Here is a 13,303-nt window from a genome sequence, read left to right on the forward strand (position 1 = left end):
TAATTTGAATCACAAATGAGACTTTATCTTATCACATTTTTAATTTTTTTTTTCTCATAAGAAAAAGGAAATTTCTAATGCAAGAAAGGGATTAGATCAGAAATTTTTCGATAAGTTTTGGATTTTATAAAGACGCATCGACAGTCATTGACTACGTTTACACGCGTCATCATCAGTCTAGTTTAGTAAAATATCGTACAAATGCTAGTTAATCCTAGTTTGTGCTATTAAATTAAATTTAATTATAATACTTACGACATTTTAAGTCAGTAATTATAACTATACAGACTTGTGTTACTAAACCCGATTAAACGATAACGTATAAACGTAGTCTTTGTTTCAAAGTGTCAAGTGTTCCATGGCCCAAGACTAAGATGCATTTTCGCGGGAAATCGCGGGAGATGCGAGACGCGCGAAGAGACGCGATCCGCCGCGCGCGATAGGCGGCCGGTTGTCGCCGTATCCACGTAGCGTAGAGGACCCCGGGCCCGGAGGGCCCGAGGGCCCGCACTATGTCGTCTGTAAATTCTTCCCGAGATGACAGCGCGCCGCGGCTTGCATTATCTGATACACGCGAGAGCCGTGGCGGAAGGGCAGCGACCGGCAACTCGTTTGCTCTTTTAACGTCGGCGCGCGTAAGTCAGTCTTAATTGTTTGACGCCGGCAGAACGACGCGATCTATCCCTCTTGGTCCGTTAAGGCATCGGATCCCTTAAGGGCCTAAAGTAGTGAGAGATCCGCACGATCGATAATCGATATAATCGGCAGCGAATGCACCGTCCCCGCCGAGATCATGGAATCGCACAAATACCGGAGGATATCTCTCGCTTGGAGTTTTAAGTCCGCATTTATTTACGATCGCGAGCGCGCATTCCCTCTTCAAGGAAATCGATTGTAATTACAGCAAGATTATAAATGATTGCAGTTTAAATGATGCCCGAAGATTTATAGATTCGTATGTGATTTCCATCAATCATTATACATCGGAGTTGTTAATATTCTTTTAATAATATAATCAAATATTGACTATGGTATCACTATTGGTATCCAATTAACAGTTAGTTTAGCAGCGGTGCCAATAATTTTAATAGAAGATGCAAAAATACCAGCCAACGATTATTAACACTTGAATGCGATTGTGTGTTTTTTTTTTCTTTAATTGATAACATTAATTTGCAATTCGCGTAATGTTTAAAGAGAAGTCTTTCGTCGCTGTTCTTGTTCCATCATTATTATTATGGACGCATTTTTGACAATAAGTTTGTGAAAGAATATCGCCTTTATGTATAAAAAAAGCATGTTTTATATCACAATATTATTTAGCTTAGAGAAAGCTTTTTATATTACTGAGCAGTGTAATTATTTTCGTAAATATTTCTTCTTCTAGTAAAATATTATAGTAAAATATAATAATTAAAAATCACACCTTTTTTAAAAGTGGACTTAGTATTAATATTTTGAAAATTATTTAAAATTCAATATTGTATCCATCTTTTTAGAAATTGTAGCGACAAAAAAGTTTGAATTGCACTCTACTTATTATTTATATTAGAGAACAGACATGCGAATGAGAAATTCTTCAATGTCGAAAAGAAGCCGTGCTCTGAAAAGAACTGGGTGGAGGAAATCGGGGGCCCGAAAAAGCGAGATAATAAAAAATTAGGGACTCTTTCGGTCTCCTCGAGTAGACCTTGGCAAGGTAGAAAGATGGGACGAAGGAGGAAGAGGGGGGCGAGCGGTAAAATATGATAGCGGGATTCGCGAAATATGAGACCGAGACGATGGGATCCGTTGCTTCGGGCCCCCGTGGGCCTCCGTGCGGACACAAAGGCTTATCTTGTCCCTCGGCTTACTCCGCCATTTTGGTACTCCACCTCCGCCCTTTCTCCCCCGCTTCTTCCCTTCGTCCTACCTCTTTGGGCTCCTTCTCGTCTTTTTCGTCTCTTCTTGCTTCGACCCTTCGTCGAGCTGTACGTCGTGCCTTCCTTTCTTGTCAGGGCCCGCTGTCCCGTAAAAGGATCCGCTAAGTAGCGCTAAGAGGTTCGAGGAAAGAGGATACTTGGGCATTCAGAATTTTGCACGACGGACCCGCAGCATCGGTGTTTTGCACGTATTATACCTGGCCCTTGCAATTGTCGTTGGCGCAACTCCTCCGCGTCTCTGTTTCGTGGCGCGTAATGAGAGAAGCTTTTCTCATCTCTCCATCAGAAGAGAAATTAGATCTGGATCACGACTACCACGAGATATCAGTTATTCAGTTATTCATTAGAGTGACCGATGTTGAACGCTCGATGAATCACAGAACATTCGTGATATTCGTTGAAACAGAAAAAAAATTAATTTGTGTTCTTAAATAACAAGCTCAAGCTTAAAATAAATTCTCTTTTAGGAATTTCGATTCAATTTCTATTTTAATAATAAAAATATTAGTTATAATCGATAAATCATATGGTTAAAATTCTAATCAAACGCTTCTTCAAAATTTTGACATTAATTTATTTACGTATATAATTCACATTTTACATCTTTGAATCAATTATTTCCATTTACGATTATTCGTGATTTTACTATATTGCAGTTTAAAATCTCACCAGACACACACGCGGACACATTATATTGCGTATATCATGGGAGATGTTGGCCGTATTGTCCTCGCGCGTACACGAAGTTTATGATCCGCGTATATAATGAAGAGGAGTGGCATGAGATCTCCCTCGGTGTCATTGACGTACGAGAGCAATTACGAGAGCTATTGCGTTTTCTACCGGACGATCTGATAATACTGGCTCTCTTCTCCCGGCTGATGAATGCTCGCGCGATGCGCGCTTCGTAAGCTGCCCTCATGAAAAATGCGGATTAATAAATCGGTAATGCGGCGAACGATGTGCCGCGGATTGTTTTAACTCGCTGTTAAACAACACACGGAAGTAATGAGTCGGCCCTTTCAAACGACGGTCGTTAAATTGCACCCTCGACCGTATGCGTCGACTATCAGTATGCAATGACGACGTGAGGTTCTTTGAATTGCGACTAGTTACTTGATATTTTAATGAGAATGACTCGAGTGACCTTAAGTGAGTTACTTTCTGCTCCAGACCTCGACATAGTTTAATAAGTTATCAGTCATAATAAAACGGCACGAGTCTGTTATTCAAAATTTAATATGAAACACTGCAGTGTGGGGATGAGAATAAATTAGCGTAATATTCGTGGATCGATTATCACCGCAATAATTATTTAACTTGAGAAAATTATCTTTAAATAGCGTTATGTTTAATTGAACTTAAGTCCTTTGCCATAATTCAAGTAAATTCTTGATTGTTATTAAAATTTCGACATAATTTTGCGACACGAGGTTTTGTAAACAGGGATTGTTCCTGCCGTAACTCACACCTCGCCCATTCTCCTCGTGGTGCTGTTCCAGCTACCCAACCGTAGTTTGCGCGAATGAAGATGACATAAAGCTGGCGTCGCCCGGGAAGGCATTACAAATCGCCGCGCAAACACTCCAACACACAACGCGAAACAATGTTATCCGCCACGCCATCACGCGCTCGTACACTTCCAGGTGTTCACACGGAACAGGAATTCGCGAGACGGAGTAGAGACCTCTTCCTCGGCTCGTACGTTTCTCCTAAGATCCTCTCGACTTGAAGACGTCAATCTCCACTTTTCGTTATAATTCTTGTCGAAGCATGAATTCGCGTTTCTCAGATCTCATCCTTTGTTTCGGCGATCTTAAGATAATCGATCGTCGACAGTTGCCATTGAAAAAAAGTGTAAAAAGTTCCACGGAACCGAATCGTAATCGAAATATATTTTACTGTCACGCGTTCTCGTGCCATTCTTCCTTTTACGACGCGAATCGCATCGCGGAAGATTTGTTACCCCCGGACCAACGAGGAAGATATCTCAATATTCGTAGCTTGATAGTACACAGATACGCATACGCATATACGTACGCACATTTATGTTGCGTATCTCGAAGAGGTAGGAGCCTCACGGCGAACACGCGCGGGAATTCGTATGATATATTACTGAAGATGTAGATTACTCTCCAGTACGATCCAGCAGCCTTGCATTGTCGCAGGAGGGACAATGCAATGGCAGCCACATTCTGTTACCTTTCAGCCCTTACAGCGCGTCGTGTTCTCTTCCAGTAGTTTCTTTTTTCCCCTTGCGACGAGACTTAACCGTGCTCCTTCTCTTTTAAGTGTTCGGAACTTCAATTTTTGCAAAGTGCAGTAGATCATCAACAAAGTCTTCCGTTCCGATAGAAAAAGGTTGACGAGGTATATTATTGATTTATACATTATTTAAACGTATGATATTTTATAATGTTATCTTATTAACAATTTTTATTAAATTATATTTGCAAAATACTTACTATATTTGCGGTTTTTTATATAATGCACCAGTGAGACCTGTGTATTTTGAGAACAATGCTGGCATTATCTCCGACTGAAAGAAACCTCTTCAATTGACATATTCGTTCTTCGAGGACCTCGCACGATTGTCAGTTTGAAACTAACTCGTCGCGAACGAGGCCCCTTTTGGCAAAGTCTGATCAAATTAATTAAGTGGGTATAGTTCGCCTTGCGAGAGACAGAGGTATTAATGCTTTTGTTTCTTTCCGTTCGGCAAGAGAGAGACAACAAGTTGGTTGTCGAAGCAGAGGTGGATGCGCCAACTGTCAGGAGTGACGGCACCCTCCCGGGCGAAGGAGACGCGCGCATTTATTGTCCGGACTTCTTTTGAATGCTCTTTTCACGAACATCGCGATTTCCTTTTTCTTCCGCGTCGCTCCGCGCGCGTGTTCGGTTCTTCGGCCGCTTCATCATTCCAACGTCGGGAGACGTCGATGCCATTTTTATCGCGCAGCTTGAGGAACAATGCCAGCCATGATCTCAGGACGTTGCCCTGCCGAATAATATGTCTGATTTATACCTGATGTTAGCCACACTGATTCTTAATATATAACACTTTCCCTGCGCGCGCGTCCTTATTTCTCCAATTTCATTTGTATTAGCATAATATTTAAGAAATTATATCATTAATAAATACGTAATTGCGTAATTTGTATAAATTTAGGACAAAATTAGGCATTAATTATTAATTTATTTATCGCTTTGTTACTTTTGGCATAGACTTGACGAATTATACTTTTTGTAAAAGATAGCGAAACCTCTTTGACTTTGTAATATCGTATTGTTAGCATATTTGTGGGAATAATTGCATAAATCCAACGCAGTAAAAACGTTGTGCGAAGGCTTGTCAAGATTCTATCTGAGCTTATCCAACACGTTCGCTAAGTCTTCCGGCGGAATTTTATCCACTTGATCTACGCTCACGATGTCCTTTCTTCAGCTTCTCATCCCTTTGCCACCAGTTTACCTTTTTCCACGATCGTACTTCTCTTTATTCGTCTCTATCTCTCATTTCTCTTTGTCTATTTTCGTTAAAACTAAGCGAAGAATTTCTAGAAAGACGACATCTAAAATGGTTCAAATAATTGGTCGCCTATCCAGAAAAATAAGAAAAAAAGCTAAATTTGGAAGATAAATTTGGGTACGAGAAGAATGTAATGACAAAAAGAACTACGGTTAATTTAGAGAAAACATTTTTTAATTAACCGCCATTTTTACGAATTTGTTTATTGCAATGGATGATGTCTCTTCAAGTTTAACTTAAAAATTTGTATATAAAAAGATACTACACTATTACTAAAAGAAAAACAATTCTCTTATATAGCAGTAGTTGAAAAACTTTTATTTTTCTATCGAGTTTTCCACTGATTTTATTAAATTTAAATAGCTTAACATTTTAGATGAGTTGCCTAGCATAAAGCTTGAAATTTTTCTGGAATAACTAAGATAGCGACGAGACAAAGGTGTAGAAGTGACGAAAAGGGGGAAAAGATTGCGAGGTAAGATCATCCCGAGCCATTTCGTTGCTAACAAGGCGGATTGTCTCTCAGCAAGACGCCATTTGCCATTCTGTAGCGCGTCTTCTTCGTCCGGGCATCAGTCACTCTTGAAATCGTCATCAGGAACCTCTGCGACGTCATAGGACTGTATACACGTGTGTGCGTGCGTACGCGCCTGCGTACGTGCACGTGGTCCAATGATGCCTTGTGTTTTGCCTCGGAGCACTCGTGATATATGGCCGCCATGAACGAGACGGACACACCGCGTCTTCTGGGTAACGTGTCTCTTCTGCATGTTCCTCCGCTCGTTACTTCTTCCTGCGTTTTTTCCCGCTCGACAGTGCACTACGGGCAGGAGTTCTTCTTCGACAGAGGAAAAAGTTCGAAATGAATACCGGCCTTATAAGTGAGACGAATAGCGTTCAAAAGTGACGTCAATAAAATTATTCTTAGAAGAATCTACACAAAAGCAGTATTTCCTCTGAAGTTGCTTATTAGTGTTATTAATATATATTTTGTAACAATATTCTATACCGATGTTGACTGAGAATTTCAATTCTTCTGAATTGAATTATTGCATATCTAATTATTATTTTTTTATTGATTTCGCACTTAATAAACTTTGTTCTACTCGACATATATTTTATACTTTGTATAAATTTTTTGAACTCTTATTTAAATAGAATTGATTCTTGTTCCGAGCTCGCTATTATGTTAGCGTTGAACACCTGTTTGAATACACCTCGCGAGCATTCGCCCTCGCGCTCACGTTGGAATCCCAACTTTTCGACGAAGCGCGCTTTTCGCTGGCTTCATTCGAAACCAACGCATCATTGTGACGAGGAAATTGGTCTTCGCGAGTCGACGAACCGCGACCAATGGAATTACGTCCGTTCTGACGCTGACAAAGGGCAGCCTGATTTCTATGGGACGAATTCCCTTCGCTGGTGACTGTGCCGGCTCTTTCGTTCGCGCTCGTCCCCTCCTTGCCTCCCCCCTCACCCCCCTCATCGTGGAAATAGCCAATTTAAGGGTACAACGGGATCGACATGCGTGCGTGCGTGTGCAAGAAAGTGCGCGGGGTCGCATACAAATGCGGCTTTAAATGCAGTCCCTAGAGCCCCCTGTCGATGGTACCATTCCGCACGCAGGATGGTTTCCTTTGCGCCCGCTTTCAACGTAGGTCGCGCCGGCGCGACCTCTCTTCCCGTCTTCGTGAAGGAGAGTCGCGAAGATCGTAAACCCAGGGCTAGCAACGAATCCAGAACGAATCGGAAGTGCTTTCGACACGATGTCTTCGGCGGAGGGGAAGTTAGTTCAACCCGCGATGATTTCGAATGGAGGACCGGCGAGAAAGAATCCGGCGAAATCTTAATGCATATTGTTCTGTTTGGCATCTTTAGATTTATGTTGTGACTACGACAATTGCCTCCAAGTATTGTGTCAAAAAACTCTCTAATCAAGAAGTCAATTTTTGAAATTTTACCTTTCAAATGTCCACACAATTTCGTATTTTTGTTGATGCGACTGGGAATGATATAACACCAGTTTCTCGCCTGTTGTGCAGTCACGATGCAAAGTTTAACGCATATACATACGCAAGGGACGCGCTCAAGCTGAATTCGCAGGATACGAAAGGCGAAGGTACAACGACACTAGACACATTGTCCTGTCCCGCGGTGTTATTTATCTCAAACTGTCGGCAAGTTCTACGCCCATCGTGGAACTCCGGTGTGCATTGCAAAATAGTAAAAAAAGAAGAAGAAGAAAACCGGGAAGACCGAGGAGAAAGAAGTTATAAAGTCGCAGAATGAACAGGATTCTGCATCCCCGAGATTGTATCTCGCACTTCGTTGTCTTTGCGAGGAAACGTTGCTTGCATTGTACGGTCCAATCGCGATATTCAATAACCGCTATATGCATATAAGTATCAGTTTATATGCATATAGCGTACTCTAATGAGAAAATGTCTAAAAAATGATCTTTTCTTAAATTGTGTGTAAATAAATAAAAAAAATTATATTCTTCTGTTATAAAAAAAAAAGAAAGTTTGATATCTTTAACAAGAAATACAAAGATAGATTTAAACATTTATATATGTTTGTTGTCTGAAAACTCTAATTTGGACCACAGTACCTTTTCCATGAAATATCAATTTTAGGCATCAAAATGTCTTTCTGATTTTTATGAAAGGCACGTGATGGATATTACTTGATACATCACACTCGCCGTAACGATGTACAGTTCAACTACAAGTCAAGGGTACGGCATCCAATTTACTGTCGTCCGTAGGGGTCAGAGTCATTGATATTCCACGGATCGGCGAATCGAGCAGGAATCGCGGTCTCGGTCAAGATCTCTACGTCCATCCGGGATCGATAATTTTCTTCCGCGGGGAACACACGATGTATGGTCCTGTACCATCGACGGCATCGATCCGTCTGCGTGATCCGCCGCTATATCGATGTACCGTTATCCTGTGCCGCAAACGGGCGTGTGACGACGAGGGAGAGGCGGGAGACAATCCTAGATCCCCACTGATAATAGCGGGATGACGAGTGAAACCTGATAGAGGAGGGCATTTGACGGATAGACAAGCCAGTATAAACGTGTACACGTACTCACATGGAAACCACCTCATTTCGCTACCGAAGAGATTTAGATAAGGCAGTATGGGCACCAGCTTCGTTTCTCTACATCTTCTGTTCAATCAGCTTATTTGGTTTGATTTCCGGCCGCGATATTCGTTGGAGTTGCGAAAAATTTATACATTTAAATCGCAAAAACAGCACTCCGAATATTGAAATATGAACTGTGAATAAGAAATGTATCATCATAACATATAGTGTATACTAATGAGAGAATGCATGATCAAGATAAACAAAATAATGCATGAAGAAAGTACAGTCAAAATAAATATTAAAATTTTGTGAAAACTATAATTGTAAAATTATGCTTGTTTAATTTTTAAGAAATTTTAAAGCAACGGAAAAATAATTTAAATCTATGTAACACCTTAGTATCTTTATTATAAATATTTCAGCGACAATATAATTTTATATATATATATATACATATATAAAATGATAAAGTAACAAATAAGTAATGGACATACAGTTTGAGATTATCATATACATTGCAAGTCACGACATTTCCTCATTCTCGCATAAATTGCCGAGATCAATTTTAGCTGAAATAATCTTTTGATCATTTCTTATTAATACTATCCCGTGTCGATAAGAATCAATCCGATCGATCAGGAAGAACTTGGGCGGAGATACTGTCGTTATCGCAGCAAGGAAATTAATTTGGATCCCGAAATGAACCGCCGCTTTATTGGCGGAAGTTAATTACCGCAGCCGAAGTCTCCTCTTCTCGCCGATTCTTCTCTTCTCCCGCTCCTTTTTTTTTATCATCTCTCGCTCCGCCTTCTTGTACCGTTTTCCATTAAAGACGTGTGCAAATTGGCGCTTTCGTATTTCGCTGATTACAAAATAATCTTCGTAATCGTTTGATTGCACAGATGCCAGTATGTTACGTCAAATCGTGTGTCAACGTAATGCTGTAACTGTTCACGAAAGTATTTAAGATATAATAAGTATCTAATTGTAACATTGCTTATAAATAAATAATTTTGATGACGAAAAAAATTTATATGATATAAGTCTTGATGAGTACTACAATGCTCCATCTGTTATTTTATTGCAAATATAGAAAATGTTTGCTTTATGATTTTCCTTATAAAGAATTGATATTTTGTTTATGTCGTCAATCAATTTCGTGAATTATATTAATAATTCCATATATAAACGCAATTTGAACGGTTTTATTTTATAATATTTTAATTGTTCGACATTATTGCGTCATAAATTAATTTCTTTGTTTTATATATTATGTATTTACATATCTATACATTTTTTATACATTTCCTTAGTTTAAGCTTGTTTCCACAAATAATGAGCATTTATAAGTAAGGACTTTTATTTTAACTATGAGAGTTTTTACGGTTATTTTTTTCTCTTGATTGTTTCGATTCTTCGACATAATTCTTTATTTTTTGCCCCGAGGTCATTCCGTATTGCAAGCATATTGGCACGATTTTTGTCATAACGAGAACGAGTGTAAGACAATAAAGGAAAGGTTGAGGGAGAAGGAAAGGGTGTAAGGAATCGTGTAATGCTATAAATCTCGCCTCGCCATCTTCGACCTTCCGACTCGCCTATGAGGAGAAGACCTTGGGCGCAAACCGTGTTTTATTACCCATCTCGTTATCGTAAAACAATAATAGAACTAGTTGTAACTGAAGTGGAGGAAAAAAATTAGATTCATCCGCACTGGTTGTCCCTTTTTTTCATCCATTTCATCTAGTGTTCCGTTCCGCTCAATGGATTCTTAATCAAAAGCGAAGCGAGTTTGATTGTAATTGCGATTGCCTCGAAGTTCTTTTGCTGAGGTCATTCTACGAGAAAGCATCATAATTTTTACCTAATGAAAATTATTTTTACGAATCTCACTCTAATTAGAAAAAATTATTTAGATTTGTGAAATAAACTTCTCATTTTGTACATTTTTATATACAAATAATCTAAGCATTTTAAAAAAATATTATTTAAGTTTATAATCATGTTTAGTGTGTGTCTTGGTAATGTATTATGCGCGAGATCTTAATTTTTGATCGGCAATTTCGATGAGTTTTATTAATGCCGGTGGGGTATTAATGGGCGAGCAAATTACAATCGGACGATACAAACGAGCTTGAAACCCGTTGCTACATATGTCGAATGATCGATGGTATCGTAGTATTTATTATTCATTACCGTTAAGTCGGACATATGTATGCTCATGGCCAGGTCGGCAAGTAATTAAAGTGATTAATGCCTTTTTTAATTGTCGAACACAGAGACAGAAAGGGTCATAATCTCAGCCGGTGCGACTGCAAAAGTCCGAATTTTATTGCGCCTGCTCGGCATCTCGCCACGTTTTATGTGCACGTTACGTCTCGTGGCAACAGCACAAAGACAAGAGCGCAGGAGTGTAAAGGGAGAATAGTAAAAGCACCACACGAATCCGTATGCGATTCGGAAGACAAGTTATTTTAAAGCGATTTTTCGTCGCGTGCCGATTCTTCACGTCGCACATCGTAAAGTACGTAAACGCGTTTTGCTAATGTTTTATTCATTTCATTGATAGGCGTATGTAAGGCCATAATAACGCGCGCATTAATGTTAAGATACTCTTTTGCGGAGCGCAGTGTGTAACATGTGGTCAATTAACACACCGACGCATCGCGTTAATCTGTTATTGGCAGACCAAGCCATTCCTCTCGTTAACGAAAGGTCGACGTCCAATAAGGTGACGCAATGCTGTTATTGATAATTCCTTTTTCTCGATTCGAATGCCGATAAAGGTATATTTGCTATCTAGTCGTCCAATATCTAGAGAAAAAGGGCAAAAGACTCCCTTCGTATTTCTTCGTCATAAATCACTCCTTTTTATCATGTTGTTTTCATCGGATCTTTGCACCAACTTGTTTTGTTAATTACACCGTTTTATAATTTACTTTTGACATCACATATTTAATACGCACGTAACTTACACGCTTAAGTACTCGTGAATACTTAACGTCATGTGTATTAATCAGTAACGTCCGCGGAAATTGAATGGGTTGGTCTAATAAAATGTTAAAATCAAGTGGAGTTGTAAAATATTGAATCCCTTTTATTAAACAGATTGAAATTGGATTTATAATGGTACGAAGTGCATTTAAGTTAATTAAAAGGAGATTAGATTTTATTATTAATGTTTTCCAACTTTATTTTTCATATTCTAATTAAATGTTAATCTAATATCGCATCGAAAAAATTGTAATTTATCAATCACATTTTATCTTGTATATATTTTTTATTTGTTAGATATCTTTTAAACTTCCTTAATTGATTTTATAAGTTTCTCTAAAACCTCTAAGTAATTCTCACTAGAATCACTGTGCTACAAATGTAAATGTAAATGAGATTTATTTTATTATAATATTATTTTAATTTATTTTTCACTCCGCATATTTTTCTTTCATTAGTATTGCCCCGCGATACTGTCCATTTGTGCAAGAAAAATTTAAAACACCATTCAACGAGAGTTACGGAATATGTAGTGCCGAGAAGAATGCGCGACTTAATGATCATCATTTCTACCAATTACAAACCCTCGTTAACATCGTATGTTACTCAATTTACTATTCCCCCGGCATCCGTTTCCGTTACCTATTCCGGCGGTGTTTTTGTGCCACGAGTTAGATTGACAGAATTCGACCATAATCTCGACGAATCCTGATTAGGTACACGCACGCGATCACATTAAAAGCAATTCGCATGATGGCGGTTTGAATCTTTCAAGATTTATTCAAAAACAATTTGTTAGCAATTTTCACTTTGAGTGGTCCGTAAAACAAAATATATTGTACAATTATTTTACAAATTTTTTGTATCTTAATTTTATATTAGATATATATTTAATACAATTTAACATTTTAATAAATAGCATTATAATGAAGTAAACAAAAATCTTAATTCTTAGAAAATATCTTTAATAGTACTTGCAACATGAAGTTTTAATAAAATCTTTTAAAACAAGTTTAAATTTCTGACAAAATTTTAATATTACACTAGAAAGTTGTATAAAATATAGAAAAAATTTAAATAAAATACGACGATAGTCTTAAATTCGCGAAATGTGTCAGTCTGGGCGTAGGCACAGATATTTACGTGTGCGTGTACATGCATCCTACATGTTTAATCGAAAGAGAATTAGATTTACAATCAATCTAAGTGGACAATGCTGTTACCTATAGTAAATAGGTACGATGAACCTTCGGGAACGGTTCGCGTTTCAGGTCAGTGTACGTTAAATGTCACTTGTGACAATACATCCGCTTGTAATGAAACATCCTTCAATGCTATGCCGGGTGCACGTGTGTCTAGTACTATGTAGCAAAGGAAGCGAGTTTTCTCTATTTTTAATATTGATTCCGTCATAAGTTTCGAGTTTCTCTCAGTTCTAGCAATAGCATTGCGGTTTATTACACAATCTGGAATCTTCATTGAGGTAAAAATACCGTTACTGTTTAGTTTAATGGGAGAAAATTAACACCAGAAATGGTACTTTGTGGCTTGCGGTACAGTTATGCAAATCTATTCCAACTTCCAACAAATATTCAGAAATGTGTAAGCATCTTCCGCTTGATTTTATTGTGCACAAACGTACTGTATTTGTATAATAAATGTAAAAAGTCAAATAAATAAACATATCGAATATGGAAAGATATAAAATTTTTGATGTAATTTTCGAACGCGATAAAAAATTGACTAAAAATAAATATTATTG

At 38.3% G+C, this 13,303-nt stretch overlaps 1 protein-coding gene across 1 annotated transcript in view; it reads left to right on the top strand.

Annotated features, from left to right (window-relative positions):
• The window catches only part of LOC105835647 (neurogenic locus Notch protein), a 131,828-nt gene that overhangs the window by 61,254 nt on the left and 57,271 nt on the right, over window positions 1-13,303 (top strand). The gene's annotated exons all lie outside the window — the stretch shown is intronic.

This window comes from Monomorium pharaonis, chromosome 3 (assembly GCF_013373865.1).
Source record: "Monomorium pharaonis isolate MP-MQ-018 chromosome 3, ASM1337386v2, whole genome shotgun sequence".
In the NCBI taxonomy this organism is placed as follows: Eukaryota; Metazoa; Arthropoda; class Insecta; order Hymenoptera; family Formicidae; genus Monomorium; species Monomorium pharaonis.